Source organism: Nyctereutes procyonoides, unplaced genomic scaffold (assembly GCF_905146905.1).
Source record: "Nyctereutes procyonoides isolate TBG_1078 unplaced genomic scaffold, NYPRO_anot_genome, whole genome shotgun sequence".
NCBI classification, from domain to species: Eukaryota; Metazoa; Chordata; class Mammalia; order Carnivora; family Canidae; genus Nyctereutes; species Nyctereutes procyonoides.
Window position 1 is genome coordinate 11,503,940 of NW_026575031.1, and position 5,634 is coordinate 11,509,573.

Below are 5,634 nucleotides of genomic sequence, written 5' to 3' on the forward strand. Positions count from 1 at the left end.
ATCCCCTAGCCAGTAGCACGTGGTGCCTCCCTACAGGCAGCTTCTCCCAGCATCCCCTAGGTGGCTTGGCAGTGAGTTACAAGGTGAAGCATCTGCCTGGAGCTGGCTCTCCTCAGTACTTCAGTAAGCTCTGCTGGCATGGCACCTAAAGTTCACCACCATCCAGTGGATGAGGGCACAGAAGGCTAGCTGAGGACAAAGCTCACATCTTGCAAACCAACCACCCCACTCCTGGGTAGGATATGTGTGACATTCCTCCAGGAAGTTCCCAACTCTCTTAATGGTAATGCCTTGCTAGAGGGAAAAACAGCCCTAAGTTGACAACGGCAAGGCCTCCAGTACCTTCTGAGTCCTCTTTACCATAGGAAAATCGTTTTGAAAATCTCCCTTTTCCTTACCTACCCCAACTCCCAAGTATATAATCAGCCACTCCTCACACCTCCTGGGCGGCAGCATTTCCTGGCCATGGATCCTGTCTGGTGCTTTAATAGAATCACCATTTTGCACCAAAGATGTCTCTAAAATTCTTTCTTGGTGGTCAGCTCCAGATCTCACCCCACCAAACCTCACCCATATTCCAACTACATGTGAGTCATGGCAATTCTGTCTCCAATAAGATCTAGATCTTAGTTTGGTAAGGTTGGGAAGAATTGTACTTGGGTTCTCTATCTTAGCGGAAGGTTGTGACTGTTCTTTATTTTAAAATTCTTTAGAATTCTCTTTATTTCTTACTAGCCAGTTCTATATTACCCCAGTGTCTGTTATAGTGAATAATTCTTTATTACTAAACTTTCCCCATTCATATTCCTGGGTGAATCTCTTGTTCTCTCTCCTGTGATTGGATGCTGACTGACATACCTGACAAAGCTGGGATCATGGTAGGACTCTCCAGTTGGAAACCAGGGCCAGGCAAGGAAGCCAGTCACTGCTCCAGTTGATTCCTGAGGCAGAGGGGAAGGAGGGACAAAGACCCCGATTTCTGTTTTACTCTCCTAATCTCCCAGCCTCCAGGCTCTACCAGTGCCTCCCTTGCCACACACACACACACACTGGCCAAACCCAGCTGGAAGCCACATGACACAGGGACCAGGGGACATAGGCCACTGTGATACAGAGCATAGAGGGGAAAGGTAAGGAATGGGTCTGTTAAAAAAAAAAAAATTGCAGGCCCCAAATGGTGTCACTTAGATAGAATTCCCATACCACAGCTTAATACCCAATATAATTGCAGTTTCAACCTCTCTAAGAAATGTGGCCAAAAAAAAAAAAAAAAGAAATGTGGCCATAATGAGTCAATCAGGAAGTATTTCTTTCCACCAGTGCCAATGAGTCTGCAACCTGGGTCCTCTACATCCCCCCAGAGAGGAGGTAATCTGCATAAGACCCCATACTTTGCCCCTAGCAAACAGCTTCCTCTGGAACAATCCTTTTCTTTTGCTAGAAGCTTTCTTGTCCCCACCCTCTGTCTATAAAAACTTTCCATTTTGTACAACCCTTCAGAATGCCTCTCTACTTGTAGATGGGGTGCTGTCTGATTCATGAATTGTTTAATACAGCCGATTAGATCTTCAAACTCACTTGGTTGAATTTTGTTATTTAATAGATTTGGTGGCAGTGGTGGGATCCAGAGCACACTTCCGGCAGCATTTGGAGACCGTGAGAATCACAGGTGTGGTATCTGCAACCACTTTGAGTTCACTGTCTTTCTTGTGGTTTCAAGAGTGAGCTACTGTTGGTCTAAGTCCTGCTCTGCTTTGTGTTTGAGCTTTTTATCTAATTGGCTTTTCTTCAAAGGGTGCGTCAGCTTGAGCTGGCAGACAGTTATGCCCAGAGCCAATTGAGCTGGCATATTTGCCTGGTGCCCAACTGAGAGAGAGTCGGCTCAGAGCCAAGCCTCTAGACTTTCAGACCACAATCCCTCAGGTGGAAAACCGCAGCAAGATTCCATGGAAATTGGTGGTGGTGTGCCCAGGGCCTCCTTATGGCCAGGACACAGTACTACTAATATATTAAGGTGAAGGTTTGTCCGTCTTATTTTGTGTAAATAAAGGCTATTACTAGTAGGATCTCAGAGGCCAAAAAGCTGCAAAAATTGGTGAGCACGTGTTGAGCATTTAAAGGCTATTAGAGAGCTCACCACCTGAAGAGGATTAATGTGATAGGATAAGTTGGTCACAGGTCACAGGGTTAGACACTAGGTCACCCACTAACCTCAAGAAAACTTCCATGCAATGAGGTACACTGTAAAACATGCACAATCCACAGCCCTGCTGCACACCCCTTTTAGGTATTAGTTTGGCTCTGAGAAACCCAAAGACATAACTAATGAAATCCTTACATTCTAAAGAGTCACATGCACTCCCTTCTTGGCGCACCTGCTTACTTTATACCTAACAACTATGGTCCCAGAAATCTAGCAAAATGAAACAATTTTATTATAAATAACCTAGAATTACAGTGGCCACTATAGGGAACGTTCAATTAGACAAGTTTGTTCATTTAAGAAGTGCATTTTGAAAGCAAGTGTTCCCAAATTAAACAGAATGGGATACCTATTTTAATTGGTTTGCAGAAATTTCCAAAGATTCTGAAATAGTCTCATTGAAGGGTTCACTATAAAAAGCTAATAAACACAGAGTTACTTAAGACAAAACACCATAAGGCTGACATAACTCCTCTATTTTTTTAAAGGTTTATTTTTTTTAAAGATTTATTTATTTATGATAGAGAGAGGCAGAGACACGGGAGGAGGAAGAAGCAGGCTCCATGCCGGGAGCCTGACTCAGGACTCATCCCGGGACTCCAGGATCTTGCCCTGGGCCAAAGGCAGGTGCTAAACCACTGAGCCACCCAGGGATCCCCTTTAAAGGTTTTATTTATTTTATTTATTTATTTATTTATTTATTTATTCATGAGAGATACAGAGAGAGAGGCAAAGACATAGAGGGAGAAGCAGGCTCCCTGGGGGAACCTGATGTGGGACTTGATCCTGGAATCAGGCCCTTAGCCAAAGGCAGATGCTCAACTGCTGAGCCACCCTGGCACCCCTATTTTTTTAAAGTTTGTTTGTTTGTTTGTTTGTTTATTTATTTATTCATGAGAGACACAGAGGAGAGAGAGGCAGAGACACAGACAGAGGGAGAAGCAGACTCCATGCAGGGAGCCCGATGTGGGACTCCATCCCGGGTCTCCAGGATCAGCCCCAGGCTGAAGGTGGTGCTAAACCGCTGAGCCACTGGGGCTGCCCCCCTATCTTTTTTTAAACCTGAGTGATCACTCTACTAATTTTCTGAACTGCCTTTCCATTCTGAAGAAAGAGTTACCTCTTAAAATAAAGCCGCCTGAAGTTACAAGTGATCCTCCTTAGATATTCTTCACTCCTTGGTCAAAGACTAAGGGCTATAGTAAAAAAAAAAAAAAAAAAAAAAAAGTAAACTTTGAGAGAAGCCCCAAAAGTTTGTTTTTGTTCTTTTTTTTTTAATAGATTACTTCCTGAGTCCAGTTGAGAGAGGGAAATAAAAATTCACATTATCCCTTTCTTTCCAAATCCAAACCTCGTTGGCTATTAATCTTTTTTCTCCTGGGAATAGCTGTTTCCTTGCTCATCTCCTTTTGCATCTTAATGTGGTTTGGCTTTTTGCCCGTCTGGCCTGGCCTGTACTATCTTTGGGAGTGGCTCTAAATCCCGTAAAAATAATACCTTTTACACCCTCTTTGAGGACCCCTCTCGAGTTCATGAGGCTGCTTAATACTGCCAGCAATCTTTACTGTTTGTGCCAGCTAAAATTGAACAAGATATTTTGAAAATGTAATAACATTATCAGAAGTTTGGTCAAATTAAAAGCTAATATTTGGAGCCTGATAAAAATTTTTAAGGCTTTCTCTGCTAAGCTAAATGTAACCACAGGAAAAGAAAACTTTCTCATTGCTAGATGGGTGGTGTCAGTCCTTTGATATTATTTAGACGACAATCCAGTTCTTTGAGAAATGAAAAATGGCTGTCTTACAGATCTAGTCGTTACAGGCCCAGAGGTGTGACTCCAAAAGTAACTCAAAGACCAATCCTTTTTACTAGTCCCAAAACCTCCCTTATTTATCTTAAAAGGCTTATAAGTGTTGTAAAAATTCTGGCCTTAAGAGAAGGAAAGTCCTTCTAGAAAGTGCTTGTCTTTTCCTTCTGTACCTTCGTGCTGTAAATACACGGTATCTGCCTCGTCTTTTCCAGAAATTCTTAATCTAGTCCATGTCCTTAAAATGCAAATTCCAGGGAGGTAATGCTGATCAAGAAAAACGAGGAGGAAAGTCCACTTAAAACTTTATTTGCCAAGGACAAATATAAATCTTAAGTGTCTTCTCCACAAATCCATGTATCTACGTCTGTATGTATCTATCTATAAATATATTATTATCTTGTTGTTTTGTTTTTTTCCAAGGAGTTTATTTGGGCAGACCTGGGGACAGGGAAGCTCTGCATCTAAGAGAAGGTGTTGGGTCTCCTGGTGGTGAAGCATGGCTTGTGCTGGCAAGGTAGGACCCAGTGGGGTATTGGGAATTAGATTTTGGCATCTCGTGAGCAGCACTTGCTGGCTGCAGTCTCCTCTACCTTCGTGATCTGGACCAAGTGTACTTGAATAGGGTGCCAGACACCCCTGTCTTGGTAGCACTGGGTGACATCGCCAGCAGTGGTAGGTCCCGGTACTGTCTGTATGTGTTGTCGGTGCCACCGTGGGAGTCGTAGCACAGCCAGATGCCAAAGTCCTTCACCCACGTTGGGGATTTTTTGAACACCTGTCCAGTACACAATTTCCCTTGAAGACTTCTTCAGCTTGTTCAGCTGAGACACAAAGTGATGAAGGATAAAAGAAGAAAATTATTCACCGTTAGCTCAGACGGCTGACCTATAGCCTGCATAGTTTTGACAAAGATCAAATAGGTGCTGGGTGCTACATTCTTAAAGGGTCTCACGACTGCCTGTATGTCTCACCAATAGTGAATATCAAGCTAAATGATAAGTGCCAAAGAAATCTTGCGAAAGTAGTTTTAGAAGTAGAAATTCAAAGAAGATATTTATGATCTAATTCTTCCTGCACGTTCCCTCCCCCTTGAGCACTAAGCATATAACCACCAGCTTCATATAGAAAGAATGCAGCTTTTTCTGTCCACGGGTCCTTTCCCCTTGCTACTTAAATAAACTTACTAAGCTGTACCAGAACACTTCTTCAGAATTCTTTCTTGATTGTCACACTCAAACGATCTCACAAAAGTACCAGAAGTGGGACTCTGCAACAACATGATTAGGTGCAAAGATATTCATGCAATAGAGGGGTGGACTGGGGCATTTGGGGGTCTGTAGGCAGTGCCCCCACCACCTTGTACTCTGGCAATGTGCCTGACGCCTTCATGGTGCACGCTCTGTTCTTGTCCCCACCCACGAAAGACCATAAATATATTTTTAAAAAGCTCTAGGGAGGCTGCCTGGGAGGCTCAGTCCATTAAGCACCTGCTTTTGGCTCAGGTCCTGATCCCAGGGTCCTGATCCTCCAGGGTTGTGAAACTGAGCCTGTTTCGGGCTCCTTGCTCAGCAGGAGTCTGCTTGTCCTACTCCCTCTCCCTCTGCGCTTTACCTGGCTCATG

The 5,634-nt window shown here is 43.6% G+C and overlaps 1 pseudogene; it reads right to left on the reverse strand.

The window, feature by feature from the left end:
- Positions 1-4,474: 4,474 nt before the first annotated feature.
- On the reverse strand, positions 4,475-5,402 carry LOC129504127 (60S ribosomal protein L18a-like; annotated as a pseudogene).
- Between the last annotated feature and the right edge of the window lie 232 nt (positions 5,403-5,634).